We start from the raw sequence: 11,388 nt of genomic DNA, 5'->3' as shown, positions 1-11,388 counted from the left end.
ATGTTTCAAAATAGTTATAGTCAATGAATAATAAATGTTTTCTCTGTATCTGTTTTCCAAAATTATGTACAAGGTTGCCTTTTATGTGTTGGTACTAAAGCATTTCAGATATAAGATAGATTATTTTTGAATTCTACTCTAAATGGAGAGACTAATGTTGTCATCTGCAAAGTAATTTTGATTTACATCAACAAGCCTTTGCCTCTTGACTCATTTGTCAGTACTACAATATGAAATTCAATCATGCTTAATGTTTGTAGAAGTCATAGAAAACCAAAGGTACACAATAATCTTGTGTCTAAATCGGAAGAGTCATAAATAGCACAGCTCTTGTCCCTCCAGTAATGTGAGTATTTTTATTAAAAATGCTAGCAGTCTCCTCTAGCTGACTTGTATACACACACACACACACACACACACACACACACACACATCTATCTAGCTAGCTAGCTAGCTAGCTAGCTATCCATCCACACGTATATATCCTCCAATACCTTAAAATACATTACTGAACTAATTCCCAGCTTCACTTATAGAAATAAGGTTTTAAGTGGAAATGTATAACAAATGAAGCTCACCCATATATATGCCTACAATTTGATCCACATAAAGGTTTTTCAGGTTCATATAAATGAGTGACAGTGATGACTCCAACCTGTGTCTTCCATTCCTTTGATGAAGATTACATTTTGAATACTATTGCCTATTTATTATCACAGTTAGGACTAAAGAATGCCATTACCTAGTAAGCATTATGATTTAGTTATTTTTTTAAATGCAATTATTCACCAGTGTTAGTTTTGAAAACATAATGACCAGCAGATGCAGCTTTGCCTCAAGATGTTGATATATAACACACATGCTTTTTTTATTTGCAAGCAGAGAAATACAGACAGTGAGAGAAAGTATGGGCATGGCAGGGCCTCTATTCACTGCAAACAAACTACAGCTAAATGTGTGCTTTGTGCATCTGGCTTACGTGGGTTTTGAGGAATTGAACCCAAGTCAGTAGGCCTTACAAGCAAGCACCTTAGCTGCTGAACCATCTTTCTAGCCCACATATATTCTTGACCTAAGACTGAATGTAAGTTATACCAATTACATAAGATAGGGAAGATAGGAAAAAGAACAAAAGGTTTCAGATTTTTGAGATTAGTTATATTTCAAATATTGATAACTTGCCTTTCTGCACTGTACTGTTTGATAGAAAATATTAACATGAACAAAAATATTGATCAAATAGAAATTGGTATTTAAAAAAATTGATTTTGTTTACTTATTACTTATTTACAAATGCATCCTTCTCTGTCTCTTTCTTTGTGTGTGTTGGGGGGTGGTTGTATACATTCCTTGGTCTCTTGCCAGTATAACTGAATGCCCATATGGCTTTTTATGGGTGGAGGAGTAGCTGGAGAATTGAAGGCCAGTAAGTTTTATGAGTAACTCAGTAACACTGAGCCTTTCATCACCACACATTTGTTTTTGACACATTCTGGTACTACACTGACATACTATGTCCATCTCTATTCTCTTATATATAGAATTTTATTCATATTAATTTTGTTTACAATTTTTAACATTCCTATTGAGAATTTTAAGACCTAAGCTAACTGTAATTTGATTGTATTTGCTTCCTCTTTTGTCCTTACTCCCCCAGTTCTATTTCACTGAGTATCCTATTCTATCCAAGTAGTCCTTGTTCCATTTTGATGTCTCACTCTTGCCTTTCTTCTCTGTCCTGTTTGTCAAAATGTTGATGTGCTCAGAATTGTGGAATAATATCAATTACTATGAGGTCATGAATAAATGTATTTTGATCACAATCCCTTCCCATTACCTTCTCTTGACCTCTTCCCCATCCCACTTCCAATGAAACCCCTCTTCCCAACTAGTCCCTCCTCTACTTCAATATTTTTTTTTCTTTACATGTAGATGTGACCTGGTAAGTGTAGTTGACTGCATGAATACAGGTAGTAGAGGAATAGTTACCAGACTTCATAAGTCCTTCCAGTGGCTATACAGTTACATAGAATGTCTCTGCTACCATTAACTGTGTATAATTTCTCAGTGAGGAATGGAGACGTCATGTCCTCTTCCATCACTCATGATGGACTGTTGATGGAGTCACTATTGTGTGGGTCTTATGCAAGAAACAACAGCTGATATGAGGTGGTGAATTCAATGATCATGTCATTTCTTGATAGTTGCATTATTGAGAGTCTTGTAATGGTTACAGGCCTTAACCTAAGTATTTATTATAATACAGCATAAATAATGAAGATTCTCAGATATATTCTCATTGTTATACAATATTTGACTACCCTAAGATGATATTGGTCCATGATACTTTCAAGGAGAGACATTTTCTAAGTTGGGTAAATATGTCTGCTGAGGATATATTCTTAATTTGGTCTAATTCTAGTCCAGGCTGACTTGGAATTTTTCAGACTGGCCTTGAACTCACAGTGCAAACAGGATCAAGGACAGCCCCAGGTAATAGGTAGGGTAAGCTGGGGACACAGTAATGCCTGACAATTGATTTTGTGAAGAAAGAGAAAGGTTTCATCATATCTTATGTGTTATGAGGTGGAAATCAGCCAGAGACTAAGACCGTCATGAAGAGTATATTGGCATGTGTGATAGTAATAAAAACACAGAGGAAGAGACAACAGCATTGAGGGGTGGAAACATAAGTGTCTGAAGAGATTCAAACAAATTCCAAGGGGAGTTGCTGGGAAATGGTTTCATGACAGGAAGAACAAGGAATAAAAGGGGATCAAGTGAAAGGACTTGTAAAGGGAACAAAATAGGGGACTGAGTGAAAGGACTTGTAAAAAGAGTAGTAAGAATGTCAAGAAAGTGGGCTGGAGAGATGACTTATCAATTAAGGCACTTACCTGAGAAGCCTAAGGACCCAGGTTCAATTCCCCAGGACCCATGTAAGCCAGATACACAAGGTGGCACATGTGTCTAGAGTTTGTTTGTACTGGCTAGAGGCCTTAGTATGCCCATTCTCTCCCTCTTTCTCTCTCTTTCTCTTTCTCCCTGCCTCTTTTTTCTTATCTCTCTCAAATAAATAAATAAAATATTTTTTAAAAGAATGGTGAGGAAGGGAGGAAAGGCTGAGTAGGTAAGGAATGAAAGCACGTCAACAAAGAAGCAGAAGGAAGAGAAAGAGAAAGGGGTGGGAGAAGTATTCTAAATGTTTCCTCCTGGAAACCTGGTCTTTGCTTGAATTATTGGGAAAGGTATTGTGGCTTTTGATGGAGAGATAGCTCTTATTCTGCTGATCACCTGGACTTGATTACTTTTTTTATTGAGAATTTTCATATATGAACATACTGTAGTTTGACATATTCCCATCTCATTATTTTGTCCCTTCTTCCCTCTCCACTGAAGATCCTCTTCTTTCTAGGTTGTTCTTCCTAAGATTTGTTGTCTCATTCCGTGTGAACTCCTCTATCCTCCATGTCAAAATCTCGATGGGCTCAGACCATTGCAGGCCTTGTGGGGACATCTGTTATCAGTGTGGGGTTGTGAATGCACTTGTTGATTAATGTTAGAAGAACAGTTACTGAAAGTATTCCTTCCACCTTGGAGCTTATAATTCTTTCAACCCCCTTTCTTGACTCCATACGTTAAGTAGAATTGTTTTTGTGTTTCCATCAGTCATTACCCTAGACACACTATGCTCATCTAAACACTTAATAACAAGTGTGTGGATCTGGACTTTCTGCTTGCCTCAAAGGCCCCATCAAATATCTTGATGATGGTCCAGACTGGTTTTTGAAAGTGGTTAGGCAATGATATCTGGCATCTTTTCTTTTTCTGTATTTCATCATCCTGTTGAAATAAGTCATGCTAATTCTGCAATAACAACTTTCCTTCTCATCCTTGGACTACATAAAGATTTATTTACTCCTAAGTGTTTTGATATTAATTTTGATTCTGTCCTCTGCAGTCCATTCCTTACCACACTGGAAAAGTACCTTCTTAAAACACCTTAATTTAGGAAGATTTTTAAGTTACAACAAGGTATTCAATCTGTGTAGCCTTTATATTACTCTGAGTCATAATTACTTTTTATTTGCCCCAGATGTTTAACAAATCACTTTCTGTAAGCTGACAGTCATTTTGACAACATGCTAATATCATCTTTCATTGCATTTGCCAGAAGTTAACTTTTGCAACCTGGGGAAATAGTCCTATATAGGCAATAATTTCCCTGGAAGCCTCTCAAGCTACTTCTGTACCTATTTTCAAGTCCCCAGGTAGTTCTTCCATCTGAATCTGAAAGTTCTTCAGGCCCTGCAGACAGAGTGCCATCCAGCTTCAGAAAGTTGACACAAGCTTAGTTGTTTTTGTCTGGTATCCAAGAGGGATGTCAGAGGCATCACCTCAAGGAGGGCAGGTCATCTTGTAAGAGAGAAGGTGTTTCTCAACTGTTAAGCCAAGGCAGGATAGCAGAGGCTTCTACTCTCAGTGCCAAATGACCTTTCTAGATCCGGAGAGCCCAGGAAAGCCTGCAGAGCCTGAACTTTGAGTTGATGGAGTTCGTGGATTTGTGTATCCCCATTCTCCAACTCAGAACCTCAGTGCTTCATAATCAGAGCCCTGACATTGGCATACAGACTTAACAGGATTAAGAAGTCAAAATTCTCTGGAGCTTTGTTCATCTTATCAGCAAGTTTTACACATGATTCTCAGCTTTTGTGAGACTCTGGCTACAGAAAAGTATTTGTGTATATGTAGCCAACAGAACCCTCTGGGTTTGACATGGGCCCTTTACTTGTTTCAATTTCATTATCAGTTCCTTCTGGGCCATCTTCAGATATTTTTATTCAAATTTATGGTCATTACAGTTATTTCTTTTCATATATTTCGGAAACTACTTTAATCCTATTTTAATTTAATCATGGGAGTATTTTGCCAAATTTATTTTTCCCAATGCACAGACACTAAAACACCATCATCCACCTGCCAGCAGTGGACAGGGTTCTCACTGTCAGCTACCCAGACACAGAACTGGGCTCAGAGTTTCACTTACTTTACCTCTAGAAATCCCATGGCAAAGCTGGACCAGAAGAAGAGGAATAATTGTCAAAATACTCCAAGACATGGATTTCCATGTGTGAAAGTTAAAATTGCCAGTGATCTCAGCAATAACCTCCATGGTAAGTGAAGCAAGAAGACTCTGTGGAAGGAAAAGTTGAATTTCAGTTGCAATTGTCAAAAAGAAGCCTCAATAGGACCCGTGCAAAGATCAGAAGCTAGGACCATGGGACAGCCACAGATGAGCGTGGCCTCCAAGTCCTTGTCTCTTTGTTCTGATCAAGCATTTCTTATAGATGGCCTTGAGGGAGCAGGCATATGTTTGAATAGAGTGACTCTGAGTGACAAACTGGAATTTCTGAGACAGACTCAGGAGATGTATTTCAATCATCGATCTTTTAAGAAGTGTGGGACTAGTCCTGAGGCAAGTGGATCTGGGCAGCATTCCAGTAATCAAGTTAAGAAATGAGATGGATTCATTAGAATGAACTTTTAAATTAAAATCAATATCATAAAATATCTCTCCTTGTTTTTGGTGGGCTGCAATGTTTCCAATAAGATTTTTAACAGCCTGTGCAGAAAGATGATGATCATTAACATGAAGATTAATATTATCCACTAAAGTAGCAGAAGCAAGTGGCCATTTCACCTAGTCATGGAGATTTTCAGGGGAATGCTCCCAGACTTCTTTAAGTAGGAAAATATGTAATTAATGAACAATATCTTCAATAAATACAGACTATATATGTATATATGTATGTATTTATATATATATATATGTGTGTGTATATAGAATATATACACATATATATATAGAATATAGCACAAGTAAAAATGATGACCTTGATATAAAATATTGTTTCTTAGATGTGTTGCTATAGATATGGTCCATGAAAAGAAAGAATGATAAAATAGATGAGCATCTAACATCTGATGATCATTACAACCATTATTAAGAGAAGAAAAAAGAAAGGTAAGCCACACATAAGGAGACTTTTTTATAAAATATAAATACTATAAAAGACTAACTTCCAAAATATTATACTACCCTTAAAACCATGCACTATAAAAATGAATAAAAAATTTGTAAAACATGAGCTGACATCTTACCATGGAAGATTTCCAAGTATCAAACATATAACCATGTGAAAGATACTTAATGGGATTTATTAATAGGGTAAGATAGCTTGAAATTGTAATGAGATAATACTATATAATCAAAAAAATATGGAGAAAAATGATCATGCCAACATTTGCAAGACTGTAAAGAAACTGGGATTATCATCCAGTAGTGATCATTTAAATTCTCACTAATGAGAAGTTAAAGTGGCAGAAGGACTTTAGAAGATATGCTGTCTATTTCTATAAAACTTAAAGAAGATCTACTATGTAATACATTCATTTCATGACTACACATTCATGTAGAAAATCTATAACATGTGATATATGAACACTTGAACAAAAATGACAATAGCAGAATTATTTGTGATAGTCAAAACCTGAGAAGAACATTTTACAGGTAAATAGGAAGGCAAACTGGCAACCTCTATTATGCCTACCTAAAAGACATAGAATATATGAACAATAACAAATATGAACTATAGCTTAATTCTGCAAGATGAATAGATCTCAAAATATTGTGCCTTTAATTAAGTGAAGTAATCAGGTCAGTAAAAGAGCATATATATGAAATCACTGTGTTTCAACTGCATTTAATAAAAATCCAACTAATCTATTATGACAGAAAGCAGTGGAAAATTCAAGGTGAGGGATGCAGAGGTGGGAGGGAGGGATAACAGTGATACCATGGAACTTTTGAATGACTGAAGTGCTTGCTATTTGGGCTTGGTGACTTGGGATGTGTGCACAGGAAAAATGTTTGAACCTGAAATGTGTACAGATTATATTGCCTTTAAATATATTGGAATAAAAATGTTGAAAATTTAAGGAACAGATTAACATGGAAAATATTCCCATGAACAAACTGTAAAATATAGACAAAAATATTTTTAGGAAAAAGGTAACTATTACAGTTGCAATCAAAATAATTCGGTTATTAGTCATGCAACTCCTTGTATAACACCTTTTACAGATTTATAAAATACATGAAAAAACAGTACTTGATAGCTGTCTTCTAAGCTTATAAGTCACAGAATACTGAAGCTTGTGAAAATCATAATGTTGCCAATAAGGAAGTTAAATCTAAATGAGAAATGAATATGTTGCTTAGTTACTGAGTACATTCTAGCAGGCATAGAACTCTGGGTTTGATCCCACATAAACCAGGTTGGTGTTGCACTCCTGTAATTATCACCAGATATGTGAAAGAAGAGTGCTCAAAAGTTCAAGGTCATCTTTGACTACTTAGCAAGTTTCAGGCCAGACCTTCTCAAAATTTTTATTTATAAATTAGTTAAAAGTAAAACATACAATGTAAATATAAAAAAAAAATCTATTTTGTGGGATTTTTTGCTTGTTTCCTTCATAGAACTAATGAAAATTAGTTACTATTTTTTATAATTCAGTATTTAAGCTGTCATTCAATAGTTGGTCCTTTCTTCATATTTACTTGTTTCTAGGTTATATTCTGTTGGCTTTTTTTTTTTTTCCCTAAGAAATTTGTACCATGAGAAAACAGTAGCACCACCAAAAAAAATAACAAAAATCTTCTTTACCGGGATGTGTATTTGGAGCTTTATAACTCTGATTCATCCATAGATAGGAGCCATTTCCTGAGGCAACCAGAAATGTAATAGAAAAAGTGGTTCTGAATCAGTAATGAAAAAAGAAAGAAAATACATATCTAAAAAGTCAGTTGGAAAATACATAAGTTGGAGTCCTAGACTTCATTTTTCTTATGCTAGTTGATACCTCTATCTTTACAGCCTACGTACTCTTCAACACCAGTATCAATAATCAGGTATTCATCCTTTTACAAACTTCTCCATTAATAATGTCTTCATCTCCTCAAGTAGTCAATGGCATAATAGTTAGTTCATTATCAGGCTTCCTTGTTTATCTATGTAAAATTGATTTTGTATTTTGCATTCTTCTAAACATCTCTAACAGTATAATAAACAGATTTGTTGAACAGAATCACAATATACCCACATATTTATTGTCATGTGTATATGATGTGGTGTGTGTGGATAATGTATGTACATGTATGTGTCCATGTGATATCATGTTTGTTTGCCTAAGGCAGGGTACATACCTGTGGTGGCCAGACAGGTGATCCAGTACATTGCTTGTCTGCCCATTCTTACTTGAGCCCAGTTTCTCTCTGATCCTGAAGCCTGAGGGTTTTTGGGGAAACCATAGCCATTCTCAGGTCCCTACTCCCTTAAGGGTCTAGAGTGAGAGATACTTGTGAATATGTCTGGATGTTTAGGTGGGTCCTGGGTATCAAACTCAAAGGGTCTTTCAGGACGTCTCAGGCCCTCATGCTTGCAAAGAAATTGCTTAACTGCTAAGCCATCTCTCCTGTCATGACTATATTTTTGTGTTCTATTGTTCCTTTAATATTTATTTAGTCCTGAAGTAGTTTTCCTTTGTTATTATATGGCAAATGTAGGACTCAACCACTTTAATAATAAATGCCTTATTCAGACCCCAACCAGTCTTATGCTTGTTAATGTTTTTAATCCATTAAAAACAAGATGTTTTTAATCCAGTAAAAACAAGATGTTGATTTTGAACCGGATCTGGTGGTGCGGTCCGCACTGCCGTTGGTGAGGCGCGGGGTGAGAAGGACCTGCATCCCTGCCTGGGGTCGCGGGGCCGATGAGGGGGGCGCCGGGGGCTGCGGGCTGCGAGGCCGCAAAGATGGGTACTGCAATGATGAATTTGTGCACTCTGTTTGAGCATCTCGTGCGCAGATTGGAGATTATTAATGAAGGAAATGAAATCCTTGGATTCATCCAGTTGACGAAGGACTTTGAGGATTGCCGGAAGAAGTGGCAGACAGCAGAATACGAACTGGGGAAACACAAAGATCTTTTGATGAAAGCAGATTCTGAACGTAGTGCCCTGGATGTTAAGCTGAAACATGCTCGTAATCAAGTGGATGTAGAGATCCAACCGAGACAGCGCGCTGAGGCTGAATGTGCAAAGCTGGAACGGCAGATTCAGCCGATTGGGGAGATACTCAGGAGTGGCACATCTGGCAGCTTTCAACCAAGTGAAGAGCGAAAGTCAGCTCTTGTTTTTCTCAGCCGAGGCCAACCATCCAGTGGCAATACTGGGAACAATACAATACCAACCATTGATGAATCTGGTTCCATTTCATCAGATATAAGCTTTGACAAGACTGATGAATCACTGGACTGGATTCCTCTTTGGTCAAGAATTTCAAAATGAAGAAGAGAGAAAAGAGGCACTCCAGCAGCCGACAGTTTGCTGATGGACCCCCTGGGCCTGTAAAGAAAACCGTTTCATTGGCTCTACAGACCAAGGGAATGAAACCATAGCTGCGAAATCTACAGTGACTGTTCTCAATGATGGTGGGTCCATTGAAGCTGTGTCCACTATTGAGACACTGCCATAGTGGACTAGGAGCCAAGGAAATCAGGTCCTTTACAACCTGTGAACAGTGAGTCCGCTCTGAATAGCAGACCCCAGGAGCCAAGAACTGAAACAGACAATTCAGGCACACCACAGAATACCGGAGGGATGCGCCTGCATAACTTTGCCTCTAAGACAGTTATTAAACCAGAATCGGGTGTTCCATGTGGAAATCGGATAAAATTTGGAAAGCTGTCTCTCAAGTGTCGAGATTGTCGCTTGGTCTCTCATCAGGAATGTGAGACCAATGTCCTCTTCCCTGCATTCCTACACTGATAGGAACACCTGATAAGATTGGACAGGGAATGTTGGCCGATTTTGTTTCTCAGACTTCCCCAATGATACCTGCCATTGTTGTCCACTGTTTTAATGAGATTGAGCAGAGAGACCTGACTGAGGCAGGCTTGTATACAATCTCAGGCTGTGACCAGACAGTAAAAGAGCTGAAAGAGAAATTCTTCAGAGTCAAAACTCTACCCCTCCGCAGCAAAGTGCATGATATCCGTGCCATCTGTTGCCTCCTGAAAGACTTCCTTTGAAATTTCAAAGAACCACATCTGACCTTTAGGCTAAGCAAAGAGATAACAGATGAAGACAACAGTATAGCTGCCATGTACCAGGCTGTTGGTGAACTGCCCCAGGCCAATAGACACATTAGCCTTTCTCGTGATTCACTTGCAGAGAGTGTGGCTCGGATCCCAAACACAAAAATGGATGTTGCCAATCTAGCCAAAGTCTTTTTCCCTACAATAGTTGCCCATACTGTTCCCAATCCAGACCTGGTAACAACGTTCCAGGACATCAAACATCAATTCAAGGTGATGGAGCACCTACTTTCACTGCCTTTGGAGTACTAGAATCAGTTCATGATGGTGGAGCAGGAGAACATTGACTCCCAGCATGGTCTTGAAAACTCAACACCATGGACACCAGATGATAAAGTGAGCTTACTGGGACCCGTGACCACTCCTGAATTTCAGCTTGTCAAGACTCCTTTATCAAGCTCCCTGTCACAGAGATTCTCCTCCCTCTCCAAGAATACTCCCAGATTAGGGAGCAAAAGCAAATCTGCCACCAACTTGGGCCAACAAGGCAAAGTTTTTGCTATTCTATATTTCAAGTAAAATCATGTCTGCCTCTTACTTCCTACCATTTACTAACTACAAGAAAGGGCACATCTGCTTTTTCTGCTCTGTAGCTTCCTCTGTACATTAATATTTTTAGCATTTCCCAGGTATTAAATAAAGTTTAATTGTGCTAAGGGTTTTATCATATTCTATACATAATATTATATTTTATATATATATATATATATATATATATATATATATATATATATATATATATCCCTCTCTCCTCTAGTAATAGTGTCAGCATCTTATACTAGTTGTTGGAAGCTTATTAGGTGGAAAGTTGACAGAGATAGAAGTACTATGAATTTATTGTGATTCTTTTGAGGGCATCCCTTTGGTGTAAAGCCAGATACTACTCATAGAATGCTTTCTTTGGTGTAACTTGGAACTAATTCCCATGAGACAATAATAGAAATTCTAACTCTTTAATCAGATTGAGTTGTCTCTGGATTGATGAAGAAGGGGCTGGGCAGAGGCTGAAGTATGGCTTCTTCTCAGAACTTGGTATTTAACATGGAGCCTTCATAAAAATGGAATAGGTGCCAGGCGTGGTGGTGCACGCTTTTAATCCCAGCACTTGGGAGGCAGAGGTAGGAGGATTGCTGTGAGTTCTAGGCTACCCTGAGAGTGCATAGTGAAT

General features: G+C 37.7%; 1 pseudogene; it reads left to right on the top strand.

The window, feature by feature from the left end:
* Positions 1 to 8,877: 8,877 nt before the first annotated feature.
* On the top strand, positions 8,878 to 10,739 carry LOC101599094 (annotated as a pseudogene).
* The last annotated feature ends 649 nt before the right edge of the window (positions 10,740 to 11,388 follow it).

This window comes from Jaculus jaculus, chromosome 1, assembly GCF_020740685.1.
Source record: "Jaculus jaculus isolate mJacJac1 chromosome 1, mJacJac1.mat.Y.cur, whole genome shotgun sequence".
Lineage (NCBI taxonomy): Eukaryota > Metazoa > Chordata > Mammalia > Rodentia > Dipodidae > Jaculus > Jaculus jaculus.
This window is presented reverse-complemented; position numbering and strand designations above follow the sequence as displayed.